The 15,542-nt window shown below is 48.2% G+C and overlaps 1 protein-coding gene across 1 annotated transcript in view; it reads right to left on the bottom strand.

The window, feature by feature from the left end:
• The window catches only part of LOC137427534 (alpha-N-acetylgalactosaminide alpha-2,6-sialyltransferase 2-like), a 139,193-nt gene that overhangs the window by 66,358 nt on the left and 57,293 nt on the right, over nt 1–15,542 (bottom strand). The window lies entirely within an intron of this gene.

A 15,542-nucleotide genomic window follows, 5' to 3' on the forward strand; every position in this document is an offset into this window, starting at 1 on the left:
GCATTTTCTCAGGCAAGTTGTGCTGAGATAAGACATTTATCTTAAACCTCATATCCTGAATATAACTTGATTATTTTACATAATAATGAGGGCTGAAAAAGTCATTTCTCACAACTCTACAGTCATTATTACATTTTCATAACACTTGTTGCAGATATTTGAAAAAATTCGATAAATAAGTACAGCTGTCATTTGAATCGACAAAATATTCATGCCAATTTATTTTGAAGTGATATGAGGAATTTATTTTACTTATTAATTTATTTACAGAGATTGGCATCCATGAGCTGGATAACAGAGGGTTCAGATTATTCCACAGAAGACAATAAACACGCTTCAATGTACAGGGTGTTCCAAAAAGACCCGGCCAAATTTGGCTGTTAATATTGTCCTGTGACTGCTCTCAGTTAAGACCGAGAGTAAGCCACGGATGGAAACGAGCGTTAATGAAGGCGATATTCAATTGACGGTGGATGATACGCGATGAGGAAGAAGAATATCGACTTACCTGGACGGCCTTGATGATGTCTTCACCCTTCGAAAAGTAACTCAAACCGAGGCGGATTTTAGGTACAAAAATAAACACGGCTTTATTGCCGGACCCCGAGAACAATGAATGCACCGGTAAATAAATGTCCTTAGTTGGGATCCCACACACCTCACTTCAACAACAGACAAGGGAAGAATTAATGAAAGGATCCGTTGTGTTTGTGTGGTGCAGCTTATCTCTGTTTTCAGGGTCAGGGATCGTCAGGCTCGAGCACGTCATCCGAACACGGCTCCGGTTGGCGGAAAGAAGGCCTCGACGCGCCCTTGTTCGCGTGCTGCTAGGCCCGTGTACCTGCAGAGCGGCAAGCCTCGCCCCTGCTTCTCCACGCTGCAGTGGCAAGCCGCGCTGGTACGCCCGTCGCTCGCACTGAGAACCCAACTTTTCATGCACGCTCAACTGTCTCTCCACCAAAGTCTGAAGGCAAGACAATCCAGCGGAATGTAAGGGAAGTCCAGTGCAGGTAGAAGGTCCAAATGCAAGCGAGCAGTCCAAACCTAGAGCATAAAGGGAGAGCGAAAATGTCGGTCCATGACCATCTGCGATGGCATCCAACACGAGAGAGAAAATGCTGGCTCGCGAGTCATTTTGTCGCTCGTTGTCCGACGTCATCGATCCTCCGTACCAATCAGTCCGCCACCTTTCGACCTCTAGAATGTTCTTCTGGCGTCAGTCCCTCACCATTGGCCAAGCTCGAAGCGCTCTCTTCCTCATGCCTTCGGTTGGTGGCCAATCAGTATCTCGCTTCTTGCTTCCTTCCTTCCACCAATCTGAGGGAAGCTTCTTGCCCCTCCCTTGGCCAATCACCAGTCCCTCCTTACTCTGCCAATCGGTGGCCTTCGTCCTGCCTGTGCTATGTGTCATCACCATGCCGGCGCAATGCGCGGGTGCTTCCTGCCTGCTCTTCCGGTGAGTTGTATTGTGACAGGGGAATTTTATTAGTGTGTGCGCTAATGGAGATGAATTCCTAATCTACGTGTCTATGTGCGTTGCCATACGGGACAATGGAATGATCACAGAGGGAACGACATACAAGGGAATTTTACCCTTATGCCCCAATCTAGTTAACAAGCCACGCCCCCTTGTGACGGGGACGAATAAACACTTAATTCGAAAAAACCGCATAAACAGAACTTATTACATGTGGGATTCCCGATCACAACAACCAGAGCATAATACCTACGCAGATCTACCTGAATGTATATATGTCACTACCCCACCGACATAACAATATATTTAGAACCACAAATTAAAAAACGAAACGCTTTGGTTTATATGATACAGAAACTCAAAGTTTTGTGGACACCATCAATACACTTCAATGTGAGCTCCGTTTGTCGTGCACAGGACATCAAAGCGGTACACGAGCTCTTGTCATGTTCGGCTCAGCATGTTTGCATCCACCAGTGCGCATGCAGCTGTGATCCAAGAACAAAGATCCTGCATGTTTGCCACCCTGGTGCTCTAGACAACATCTTTGACAAACACCCACAGAACATAAATCAAGGGGGTTATGTCTGGTGATCGTGGGGGCTAGGCAGTTTGGTCCGTCTTGGCCAATCCAGCAACCGGAAAAATTTTCCTTCAGGATGCCTCGAACGACTAAAGCCCAACGAGGGAGCGTGCCGCCCTGTTGAAAACTGATATTGGGTTGCAGGTCTTCAATCTGTGGATAGGCGAATCCTTCCAACATGTTGTAAATTGTTTAGGTCACTGTATCCTCCACAAAGAAAAACGGACACACCAAGCGGTCATGGCGAAGGCCACATCACACAATGACCTTTGGACAGGCACGTACATACATATGTATATATACATACATATATATATATATATATGTATGTATATATATATATATATATATATATATATATATATATATATATATATATATATATATATATATATATATATATATACATACACATATATATATATATATACATACACATATATATATATACATACACATATATATATATATATATATATATATATATATATATATATATATATATATATATATATATATATATATATATATATATATATATATATATACACATACATATATATACATATATATATATATATATACACATATATTTATATATATATATATATATATATATATATATATATATATATATATATATATATATATATATATATATATTGTTACAGATACGACTTTGATGGTATGGTGGGCCGAGCGGGATGGCCGCCGTATCCGTACAAGTTACCCCGATTGCACCCGGGGTTGACTAATCGCGCTATGCTGGCTCAATAAGAAAAAGAAGACACCCGGCTGGATTATAATGACACAATACGACACCAGGGGTTCAGTTCTCAAGTATATTCGTACGGAAAAAGGTTAGATTACAACTACAAGAGGGACAGCATAGGAAGACAGGCACTTAGACACACTCTTATATTAACCCTAGACAGACCACAGATAAACGGGACAACGCTGACTCACACGGGATTTGATGGCAAGGAAAGCGGCAGTCGATGGCTCAGGTGCACCTGGCTCAGGGACAGAATCACGTACGGTGGTGTCCAGCAGATGCGGGGAGGTCGCTCAGCGCTCGTGGGTCGCGACTTTGGTGGAGATGCCGGGGAGGTCGCTCAGCGCTCGGGAGGGTGGCGTCTTGTCCTTCCAAGCTCGGGGCGCATCTGACGTCACGTCCGGCGCGGGGCCGCGTATATCCGGCGGGGAGTGACACGCCCTCGGCTCGTTAGCGCCGCCCCAGATGGCATCGGCCCATGGCTTCTCATTGGGTGCGGGGGTTACCGGCTCCGCCCTTGACGAGGGGCCGACAGGGAGCCCCTTCGTGGTAACCCCGTGGAGCGCGTGGTCAATGGCGGCTAACCGAGCCGGAAGGAGGACGCCCACTCCCCATGCCGTCACCGCGCCGCCCCCCTCTTTTGTTGTTGTTGTTGTAGTTGGCGCTTCTTCATGGGGAAGAGATGCGGAGAGGTATGGGGAGGTCCTAAACTTCCTAACAGGTGCCATATAATCACATTCTGGTGCAACGAAGAGTCATAATTAATGGAAACAAGTCCTTAACTGACATAGATTAAGAATAACTAGCAAGATGTCCTATAATTGTCTACGTGTGGTGCGGGGGACCTGGGCACGACATTTAATGGGGGGAATAAGGGGAAGGTCGGCTCTACTGATTGTTATTTACATGCAATGGGACTAGGGAATGGGGGACTGGGGAAAGTTGGGGAGTATTGGAAAAAATAGGGGAATATTTACAAGCGGATATGGAGGCCAAATTCCATATTCGCAACATTGCACCCTTCTCTACCCTCGGGGCGTCCCGACCCGATAAATTTTTACCTACTTTAGTGTGGCACGCAATGTAGTTCCCTCTACTATTAACTCTACCCTGAGTGCGACAGTTTTACTGATATTCACAAATGAGTAAATATGTCCCCCTGCGACGTTGCACCCTTCTCCTCACAGAAACACACCCACAGGATAACCGAATCCGGAAAGAATTCGCAAACTACACATACAGCCGGTAGGGGGCATTATTTACAAGACTACGCTGCTATTTACACTACGATCCAGGACCTGTTTTTGGAGGAACACATGCAGATGTTATGCATAGAGAGAGCGCGCTTGCCAACATCGATACACCAACCCACGAGTGCTCTGTGGCCGACGGCCTTTAATAACGTGCAGAGCACCCTGTCCCAGCATCAAAAGCACCACCCCACCACCAATCGGTGCAGTCACCATTGTTCATTGGAATAAAAATAACTTCAACAACCCCTAACCCTGCAGGTGTCTCTTGCTCTTCTTGTGGTGCACTTGGTGGTAACTAAAAGTGGTTCACCTGTATGGCATAGGTGCCACGTTGATCCATAGGTCCATCCCCGGGTGGTGCTTGGCCGCAAACGAACTGCGGTCCATTGTGGGTGGCCACAAACATTGCGGTCCATATGGTGTACCGATCCAGGCAGCGAACAGCGAAAGTGCAGGCCCACAACTGCGCAGCCAGCACCTCTCTCTCCTCTCTCTCTACCCCAAAGCCAGATCCTCGGAGGTGGGAGACAAAAACAAGACAGTGAGCAAGGTGGTAAGGGCGCAAAAGTGCACGCAATGTAAGGTAATGCACACTGGGGGCACATGGGAACCAGGTGAGACAGGTACGTTCCTATCGTACGCCCCCCCCCCACCAGGTAACCTACATGGCCCCTCCCTTACCCCTTACTGCATCCACACAACACAACACTACTCATAAACATCTACTTTACAAATCAACAAACATCCCTACTGTCTTCCCCGTTCCTCCCATATACCAAATTCGTCTTCTCTCCCTCCTAACCAATCAAATTTGCCATTTTCAACTCTCATCAAAATTTGCCATCTCCAACTGAACATCAAAATTTGCCATCACCAATTCATCATCAGTCCCTCCTAGGGAGGGAGAGATGGAATCACCCCAATGTCTCATCCACGTCGTGATGCGTCTCACAAATCCTCACAGCAATCTCATTTCCTGCAACAAACAAAGAAAACACAGGTGTGGAGTCATCATCATCACCACAGGCAAGTGGCTGCGTATGGTGCGACAGGTTCATCAATCCTAACTATCTCCTAAATGACTTTAACAACTTTACACTACCCGGGGTCTTTCTCCGGCCAAACCATTGGCCCTCTTACGCTATGGGTTCTAAAAACCAATTCCCATTGGCCAAACTGTGGTGCTCTTCAATTTGGGGTCTCACTCCCCCGATTCATCTCCCGGTGCCCTCGTACAATTTCTGGGCTGCGACGTGTACCTCTCCCAGTGGGTCTACCCACCTGCACACCTCCACCACTGCAGTTGCCTCCGAGCTTACCTGCTCCTTACCCTAACCTAACTACCTGGGGAAGGCCCTCTGGCTCTCTCCCCACTCCGTGCCCTCTCTGGCACTGGGCTGCCCGATCCACACCCGGGATCCTCAGGCACCCACTCACAACTACCGGCTCCCAGAGCCCACCTGCGGCCTCACCTGGCCGACATCCTCACAGTGGTGGAGTGCCCAACCAACTACACACACTAACAGGCTACACGCCCAGCCATTTCCACAACACTAATGCACCCATTCACAACACCATTCTGCAACCGCACCACAAATGCCAATATCCAACCACAATTTACCTGTACCCTCTACCTAACACTTACACTACCCGCCCCGGGTACTCGTGAAAGGGGTCCACTCTTCCCCCATCCACACCTTCGCACCATGCACACCACTCCGTACCACTTACTCCAACTCTCTCCACACACCCGTACCTGCACACCTGTGCTCTCACACCTGGTGCCACCTGCACCCTTCTCTCCCCAAGCGCATTCGCGCTGATCCACACACTCATTACTCACACACTGCTCCACACACCTGTCCAGTTGCACACCTGTGCAATCACACCTGTTCAATTCTCACACAGCATCATCTCATCTAACTACTCCCCTCTGAAACTTGCGCTTCCCAGTCGTCCCTTTAAACTATTGCGCTCCCTCGTCATTATCATCCATACTAATCTACCTGCGTCCCCACTACAGGTATCAGTCACTAACTAACCTTGACGTCACCTAATGTCATCTTCTCTAAATCCCTACACACAATATCCTAACCCCCCCGGGCTAGTTTTCACTGCCATACACCCCATAAGCTATTGCTCCTTTGCCCCCCTCACATGGGAAAGGTGGCAGGGATGCCACCCTCTCCCACCGGGCCTATCGCTCCTCAATCCCCCAGTCCTCTGGCACTAATAAGCCCCCCTTATTCAGAGGTACTGGGTCCCGCCTCGGCATCTAAAGCCGAGGCGATCCACGGGGGCGCCTGCTCGCCGGTGTAAGGTCTTATCCGGTCGGCGTGGACGATCCGAGGGAGGGCTCGTGGCCCCATTTTGATCTTAAAGACCACGTCACAGATTTGCGACAGGACGACTCCTGGGCCTTGCCAGGGGGAGGTGAGTTTTGGGCACCTTCCCTTCCGCCTCCGGGGATTAAAGAACCAAATCTTCATCCCCGGAGCGTATTGACTCCCCTGGCTCCGGTCGTCGTACCTGCGCTTCATCTTTTCCCCCGCCAGATGGAGTTGGCGGCGGGCGAAGGCATGGACTAGCTCCATGCCTTCCTCTAGGTGACGTGCGTACCCCTCCCTCGGCGGGTTAACCACTGTGTCTGGCACGGGACCGCATAGCAAGTCGGCGGGAGCCCGTAACTCCCGCCCATACATAAGCAACGCTGGACTGCATGCGGTGGCCCCGTGCTGGCTGGTTCGGTAGGCCATGAGCAAGTAAGGGAGATGTTCGTCCCAGTCATCCTGACGGGTGGTGGTGAACAGTGCCAGTTGTTGGATTAAAGTTCGGTTGAATCTTTCCACCATCCCGTCAGATTGAGGTCTTAAAGGCGTTGTCCTGGTTTTTCGAATTGACAGGAGACTGCACACATCTTTTAGTAATTTGCTCTCAAAATTTCGTCCCTGGTCGGTGTGCAACTCCTGTGGAATCCCATGCCGGCACACAAATCCTTCCACGAAGGCCTGCGCTACCACCCCTGCTTCTTGGTTGGGGAGGGCGTAGGCCTCCGGCCACTTGGTGAAGTAGTCCATCACAACGAGGATATACTTATTACCTTGGCGGGTGCGGGGCAGCGGTCCTAGAATATCCATAGCCACCCGCTCAAGGGGGGCCCCCACCTGATGTAATTGAAGGGGGGCCCTCATCCTCCGTGCTGGTCCCTTTTTGGCAGAACAGGCGTCGCATCTCCGACACCAGTCCTGTATGTCGCGCCCCATATTCACCCAATAGAACCTCCGGCGGACCCGAGATATTGTCTTTGTCCTGCCCAAATGGCCGCCGGAGCGGGTACCATGCACCTGTTGCAATATGACGTTCTTGAATTTGTCAGGGACTATCACCAGCCAGGAAGTTCGATCAGAGGGAACCTCCACCCACTTGCGATACAAGATGTTGCCTTTCAATTCCAGGGTCTGCCACTGAGCCCAATATGCCTTTGTCTGCGCCCCGAGGGGGGTGACCTCTTCCCCCTTTGGTCTTTGCCCCAATTTGACCCATTGGAACACCGGCCCCAGAACAGGATCCTCCTGCTGGGCCGTGCTCCAAGCCAACTCTCCAAATTCCTCGTCCGCGGTTAGTGGCAAAATTGGCCCTCTCACCCGGGTTGCCCGGACGACGAGAATCGGGGCGGAATCGCCCAATTGCTCCCTCTCCTCGTGTCTCGCACAAAATTTACAGTTTTCCCCCAGACAAGGACGCCGAGAGAGTGCGTCCGCATTACCATGGGCCTTCCCGGCCCTATGGGCCACATCAAAATCGTACTGCTGCAACTTTTCCAACCACCTTGCAATTTGGCCCTCCGGTTCCTTGAACCGAAGGAGCCATTGCAGGGAGGAATGGTCAGTTCTAACCAAAAATTTCCGCCCGTACAAGTACGGGTGGAAATGGTTCATGGCAGCCAGCATAGCCAATAACTCTTTGCGAGTGACGCAATAATTTCTCTCGGGCCTACTTAAGGCCCGACTATAATAACCAATCACTCTCTCCACGCCCTCCTGTGTCTGAGACAAAACTGCGCCCAATCCTTCCTGGCTCGCATCCGTGTCCAGGGTAAATGTCCCGTCACTAGTGGGGTAAGCTAGAAGGGGTGCGGATGTTAGACACCCCTTCAATTTTTGGAAGGCCTCGTGGCACTCCCGTGTCCAATTAAATCGCGTCCCCTTCTCCGTAAGCCGGTGGAGGGGACGGGCCAACTCCGCAAATTTCGCCACAAAGCGCCGGTAGTAGGAGCAGAGTCCCAAAAATCCCCGCACCTCTTTGATGGTACGTGGTGCGGGCCACTCCTCTACCGGACCCCAGCCGTCTTGATCCGCCATAGCGCGACTTGCAAAATTCGAGTTTCGTAAAACAAATACAAATTTCGGCCGCTCCAAATTTTGACCAAATTTTTTTTTTTCCTCTATTCGTTTTTTTTTTTTTTTTTTTTTTTTTTTTTCCAAATTTGGTCGGGCCTCGAATCTCACTCCCGACACCAATTGTTACAGATACGACTTTGATGGTATGGTGGGCCGAGCGGGATGGCCGCCGTATCCGTACAAGTTACCCCGATTGCACCCGGGGTTGACTAATCGCGCTATGCTGGCTCAATAAGAAAAAGAAGACACCCGGCTGGATTATAATGACACAATACGACACCAGGGGTTCAGTTCTCAAGTATATTCGTACGGAAAAAGGTTAGATTACAACTACAAGAGGGACAGCATAGGAAGACAGGCACTTAGACACACTCTTATATTAACCCTAGACAGACCACAGATAAACGGGACAACGCTGACTCACACGGGATTTGATGGCAAGGAAAGCGGCAGTCGATGGCTCAGGTGCACCTGGCTCAGGGACAGAATCACGTACGGTGGTGTCCAGCAGATGCGGGGAGGTCGCTCAGCGCTCGTGGGTCGCGACTTTGGTGGAGATGCCGGGGAGGTCGCTCAGCGCTCGGGAGGGTGGCGTCTTGTCCTTCCAAGCTCGGGGCGCATCTGACGTCACGTCCGGCGCGGGGCCGCGTATATCCGGCGGGGAGTGACACGCCCTCGGCTCGTTAGCGCCGCCCCAGATGGCATCGGCCCATGGCTTCTCATTGGGTGCGGGGGTTACCGGCTCCGCCCTTGACGAGGGGCCGACAGGGAGCCCCTTCGTGGTAACCCCGTGGAGCGCGTGGTCAATGGCGGCTAACCGAGCCGGAAGGAGGACGCCCACTCCCCATGCCGTCACCGCGCCGCCCCCCTCTTTTGTTGTTGTTGTTGTAGTTGGCGCTTCTTCATGGGGAAGAGATGCGGAGAGGTATGGGGAGGTCCTAAACTTCCTAACAGGTGCCATATAATCACATTCTGGTGCAACGAAGAGTCATAATTAATGGAAACAAGTCCTTAACTGACATAGATTAAGAATAACTAGCAAGATGTCCTATAATTGTCTACGTGTGGTGCGGGGGACCTGGGCACGACATTTAATGGGGGGAATAAGGGGAAGGTCGGCTCTACTGATTGTTATTTACATGCAATGGGACTAGGGAATGGGGGACTGGGGAAAGTTGGGGAGTATTGGAAAAAATAGGGGAATATTTACAAGCGGATATGGAGGCCAAATTCCATATTCGCAACAATATATATACAGAATATATAATATATATATATGAATGAATGAATGATCGTTTTAAGGCCATTTTCCCCGCTAGAGCGGGGGTTAGCCTTGCGGGCCCCATGACAATCATGGTTCCCTGTTTGGGGCAATGTTTTTATGGCCGGATGCCCTTCCTCACGCCAACCCTTGGTCACGCTCTTACCCTTGGTCACGCTGATGCACAGGGATACGGTGTACCTATTCTAAATCGGGGTACACACCGTGATCATTCATCCCAGCAAGCTGGTACTCAATTTGCCGACCTCGGAAGGATGACAGGCTGAGTCAACCCCCCTGGCGTTAATTCAGCGATCGACCAAGATTCGAACCCAGGATCCTAGGATCCCAAGCCGGCACCCTAACCGCGAAGCCAACACCAGGGATATATATACGTACATATACATTTATATGTACATACATATACATATATATGTACATACATATAACATATATATATATATATATATATATATATATATATATATATATATATATATATACATACATACATATATACATACATATATATATATAGTATATATTATATAAGTATATATATATATATATATATATATATATATATATATATATATATTAATATATATATATATATAATATATAATATAATATATATATATATATATATAATATAATATAATATATATATATATATATATATATATATATACATATATATATATATATATATATATATATATATACATACATATATATATATATATATATATATATATATATATATATATATATATATATAATATATATATACATATATACATATATATGTACATACATGTACATATATATGTACATACATATAACATATATTATATATATATATATATACATATATCCATATATACAGTCACATGAAAAAGTAAGTACACCCCATGTAAAGTTTTGACTTTTTCAACATATTTCAACATACAGCTATTTGATCTTCATTTCAACAATATTGAAAGATAAAGGTGATATAATATAACAAATATCATGAAACATTTACATTTTGTAGTCCATTGTATAATTAAATCGACAAAAATGAAAATTTCGCATGTGGAAAAAAGTAAGTACAACCTTTGCTCTAATGGGTGGTATTGCCCCTTTGGCAGAAACAACCTCATGTAGGCGTTTCTTATAACTGTCCACCAGTCTCTGACACCGACTGGAGAAATTTTTGCCCACTCCTCTATGCAGAATTCTTTCAGCTGTGCGATGTTTGAGGTGTTTCTTGCATGCACAGCTCGTTTCAAATCCCCCCACAACATCTCGATGGGATTTAGATCCGGGCTTTTACTTGGCCATTCCAGAACCCTCCATTTCTTTCTTTTCAGCCATTCCTTGGTGGATTTACTGGTATGTTTAGGGTCATTGTCATGTTGCAAGATCCACCTTCGGTTGAGCTTCAACTTTCCGACAGATGGCCTCACATTATCCTCAAGCATCCTCTGGTACAATGAAGAATTCATAGTGGATTATATGATGGTGAGCTGCCCAGGCCCTGATGCAGCAAAGCTGCCCCAAACCATAATATTTCCACCACCATGCTTTACAGTTGGTATCAGGTTCTTGTGGTCAAATGCTGTCTTTGGTTTTCGCCAAACGTCTTCTGGTACTGTGGCCAAATAGCTTTACCTTTGACTCATCTGTCCAGAGCACATTGTTCCAGAAGTGCTGGTCTTTGCCTCGGTGTTAATTGGCAAACTTTAGTCTTGCCCTGATGTTCTTTCTGGACAGCAAAGGTTTTTTCCTGGCACACCTCCCATGCAGATCAAATTTGTGCAGCCTCTTTCTAATGGTAGACTCGTGCACTTTGACATCAACAGTGGCAAGAGCTACATGTAGGTCCCGTGATGACATTCTGGGGTTCTTAGAGACTTCTTTCAGCATCTTGCGGTCTGCTCTCGGGCTGAACTTGCTGGGGCGACCTGGCCTGAACAAGTTGGCAGTTGTTTGGAATCTTCTCCACTTGTAGATGATCTTCCGGACAGTCGAATGAATGATTTCAAATTGTTTGGAGATCTTTTTAAATCACTTCCCAGACTTGTAGGCATCTATAAACTTTTTTCTGAAGGCCTCAGGGAGCTCTTTTGATCTAGGCATGGTGACGCCGCACACTTCAACAACAAAGAGCAAACCAAACTAAATGTCTGAGGTTTAAATAAGACAGGTTCCTCCAAGATCCTCTCTAACGATGTTCTAATCATTTGCACCTGAGCTGGTGCACCTGATTCTAATTTTAGGTATTTGAAGTAGTGATAAATGTCGGGGTGTACTTACTTTTTCCACATGCGAAATTTGCATTTATGTTTATTTAAATTACACAATGGACTACAAAATGTAAATGTTTCATGATATTTGTTATATTATATCACCTTTATCTATCAATATTGTTGAAATGAAGATCAAATAGCTGTATGTTGAAATATGTTGAAACAGTCAAAACTTTACATGGGGTGTACTTATTTTTTCACGTGACTGTATAATGTCGGAGAGGGAGGGGGGTAGAGGAATATCTAGAGCCAGGTAGATCTGCATATGTAGGTGCTCGACTGCCGTGATAGGGAATCTACCTGTAATAACTTCTATGTTTAGCCTGGATGTCGGTATAAGTGCGTATCTGTGTCCCTGCTGGGAGGGGGTGGGACGTGCTAATTAGTACAGGGATTATGGAAAAAATTCCTTCGTTTGTCGTTCCCTCTGTCGCCAATCCAGTGTCCATTATGGCAACGCACCATATATCAACACTTAGACAGGTCCCTTAGTGCATGCATTAAATAATTCCCCTCCCTTACAACAATGACTTTGGAAAGCCAATCAGGAAGCGGCTGCGTAGTACGCCACCATGGGCGACGAACATCGTGGCAGGCTGGAGCCACGCCCAGGGAACGGGTGATTGGTGAAAGGAAGGCGCGATAATTTGGCCAATCAGGTGCGGAAGGCGCCAAACGACCATTTAGAAACAGGTTGTTGATTGGAGGACAAGCACGAGTGACGTGGGAAAGCGCGAAAAGATCACAAAGAAGGACAGAACGGATTGGTAACGCGCTGGAACTGACGTCACACCACGCGTGACAAATGTCTCGTGTCATGGGCATTTTGTCTCTTCGTATTCATACTTCGCTCTAGTCAGTTCGTGCTGGTCGTTCGTTCTGAGTTCTTTGTGGGAGGCTTTTCGTTCTTCGTTGGTTCGAAGCTCTCGTTCTGGGGTTCTGTGCTTGTGCTTCACGCGTTGGTGATCGCTTCGCTGGTTCTTCTTCCCTTCGTTCCATCCCTGGTGTCGTTGGCATCTTCCCTGGTTCTTCGTGGTGCTTTTTGTGCTTTTGGTCCTTCGTGGTGCTTTTGGTGCTGAGCGAACGGGACCTTCGTGTGCAAGCGAGGCGTGCCACTGAGCAGACGAGGCTGCTGAGCGGGTCGCTCGGGGGCCTAGCGGAGCACGCGAACGAGGCGGACTGAGCCTTCGCGCCAGCATCGGAGCCGGATGGAGCCGCGTTGGATGACGGACACACCATACAGACAGATAAGCTCGCAACCCACATTTCACAAGTACACGACGGGACATTATTTTATTCATTCTCACCTTGTCCTGTATATGAAATCTGAGTGCGGGATCCCGGTTTAGGCACCATAGTTAGTTCTTCCGTCGCATTCGTTTGTATCGGGTTCCGCAGAATAAACCTGTTATTTTTGTACATTTTACCCCGGATTCCCGTTTGAGTTCATTTCCTCCAGGATCGGAGCAGCCGTCGGATCGCTGCAGGTAAGCGCTTGCCGCTTCTTCCTCTTCCTTCTTCCCCTTCTTCCTTCTTCCGTCATTGATCGTCGCCTCAGTTAAAGCCCGTTTGGTTATCCGCAGTCCTACGGTATTAACCGAGGGATTCGTGTGTGGACAATTGGTGTCAGGAGTTAGGGATACGGGCCCGATGGACAAATTTTTTTTGTCCGCGGCTGCGATCGACACATTCGGATGACAATTTTTTTTAGTCAGAGGCGATAAATTGTATCGTCGATTGGACTTGCGGGATGCGAACAGGCGTCATAAAATTCAATCGATCTGAGGTAAAATCCGCGCGGGGAAGCTACCTCTTCTTCATGGATGGTAGAGGGTACGCAATATGGAAGAAAGGGTGGAAGATGTGGGGAGCCTTGGAAGTGGAGGTCGGAGGTAGTTGGGATGGAGCATAGTGGTGGAGCTACCCCCGCTATCAAGACGGTCCCGAACGCTTTCCAGCTTGAGATGATCAGTTTTATGAAGGTAATGAGAAATGACATGAAGGCTCAGAGTGAGCGCAGTGAGCGGTTGGAAAATAAAATTGATGGGTTGAATGAAAAAATGGACTCCCAAATGAATGAATTGAAGGGAGACATGAAGGGGCTGGAAAACAAAATGGATGCTCAGGGTGAGCGAATGGAAAACAAAATTGATGAATGGACGAGTGAGTTGGAGGGAGGAACGAAAGAGTGGTGCCGATGGGGCACAGGAGAAACCTATGGGTGGCAGAATCGGAAGCAAATCAGGGGGAGTTAACTGGGACAATGGAAGAGTGTGCGGCCCATGCAGATGTGCATGGGGCTCAGGAGCAGGGAATGGCAATTGAATTGAATTGGGAAGGAAATTTGGAGTGTAAAAAGGTTAATCGGGGAGAATTAAATATAATTGGGGAATGTTTCTCCACATGGTGACCTGGAAGGCTATCGGGGCCGGGTGGATGCCACAACACCCCAACCCGGGGATGGATTGGAATCCTTGCTGCACATGTGGCAGTGGTGCAGAACAATGAGGGGGTAACAATTGGGGAGGTCCGAGTAATGGAGCCGACACGGGTATTTATTGGGGAAGGCCTGTGGGGGCCGCAAATTATTGATGGGGATGATGATGAAAATGATTTGATCCAGCGGTTGGAGACCTGGGACAGTCCCATAGAGGTAGAGTGTGACCAGGCCCAATGGAGCTTGGGGGAGGAGGTGAGTCGGTCCGAGGAGGCGGTTTGAGGTGACCGAGGGGACCCTCACTATGCACATCAATTGGGTACAGGAGACTCTGAAATTGCAGAACCAGTTGGGGGAGTGTGTTTGGCTCCAAGCTGGATTTGGACCCTGGAAAGTCGGGAGATAGAGCCTCAGACAATTTGGTCTCCGTAGGGAATGTGGAACAGCTGCAGGGAGGGGCATAACAACCTGAGAGGGTTGTTACCTGCGGGCTGCAGTTTGGCAGTGGAAATAAAAAAATTTAAAAGGTGAAATAAATTTATGCTTAAATGGGAATTTGATTTGGCGCAGCCTTGGTTGGAATTGGTCCCCGAGCTGTGGAATTCGGATCAGGAGAGTTCATTGGGGATGGCCTCGGGCAAAAGTTGCCCCTTTCACAATTTGGGTATGCCAGCCAGCTGTGCTGGTGAGATTAGGACGTGGGGTCCAGCCATGGGTGTCATGGTATGACCTGGGCCCCACGGGGGGTCTGGGGGAGTGTGGCGTCCCTTGTAAATCGGGGCGCCGCCCGAGCAGGTGGGATACAGCGGCAAGGTCACCGGAATCTGGTGGGGGTTAAGACCTCCAGGGGGTCCGAGGTGGTTTCTCAAGCCCTGCGATGGCGTATATTGAGGACACTAGGGGGAGGTGTTGTGGGTCACGCTTTGGTGGTGGCACCACAGGCGGCCACCATGGGCCTGATGTGGTGACCGCCCGGGGATGCGGCCTGGCACCCTCTCCCTGAGACTCTGGGACAGCCAGCATGTGGTGACCTGCCATGCTGTGCTGGTCTATGGACGCCAA

This window comes from Myxine glutinosa, chromosome 1 (genome assembly GCF_964187855.1).
Source record: "Myxine glutinosa chromosome 1, kmMyxGlut1.1, whole genome shotgun sequence".
Lineage (NCBI taxonomy): Eukaryota > Metazoa > Chordata > Myxini > Myxiniformes > Myxinidae > Myxine > Myxine glutinosa.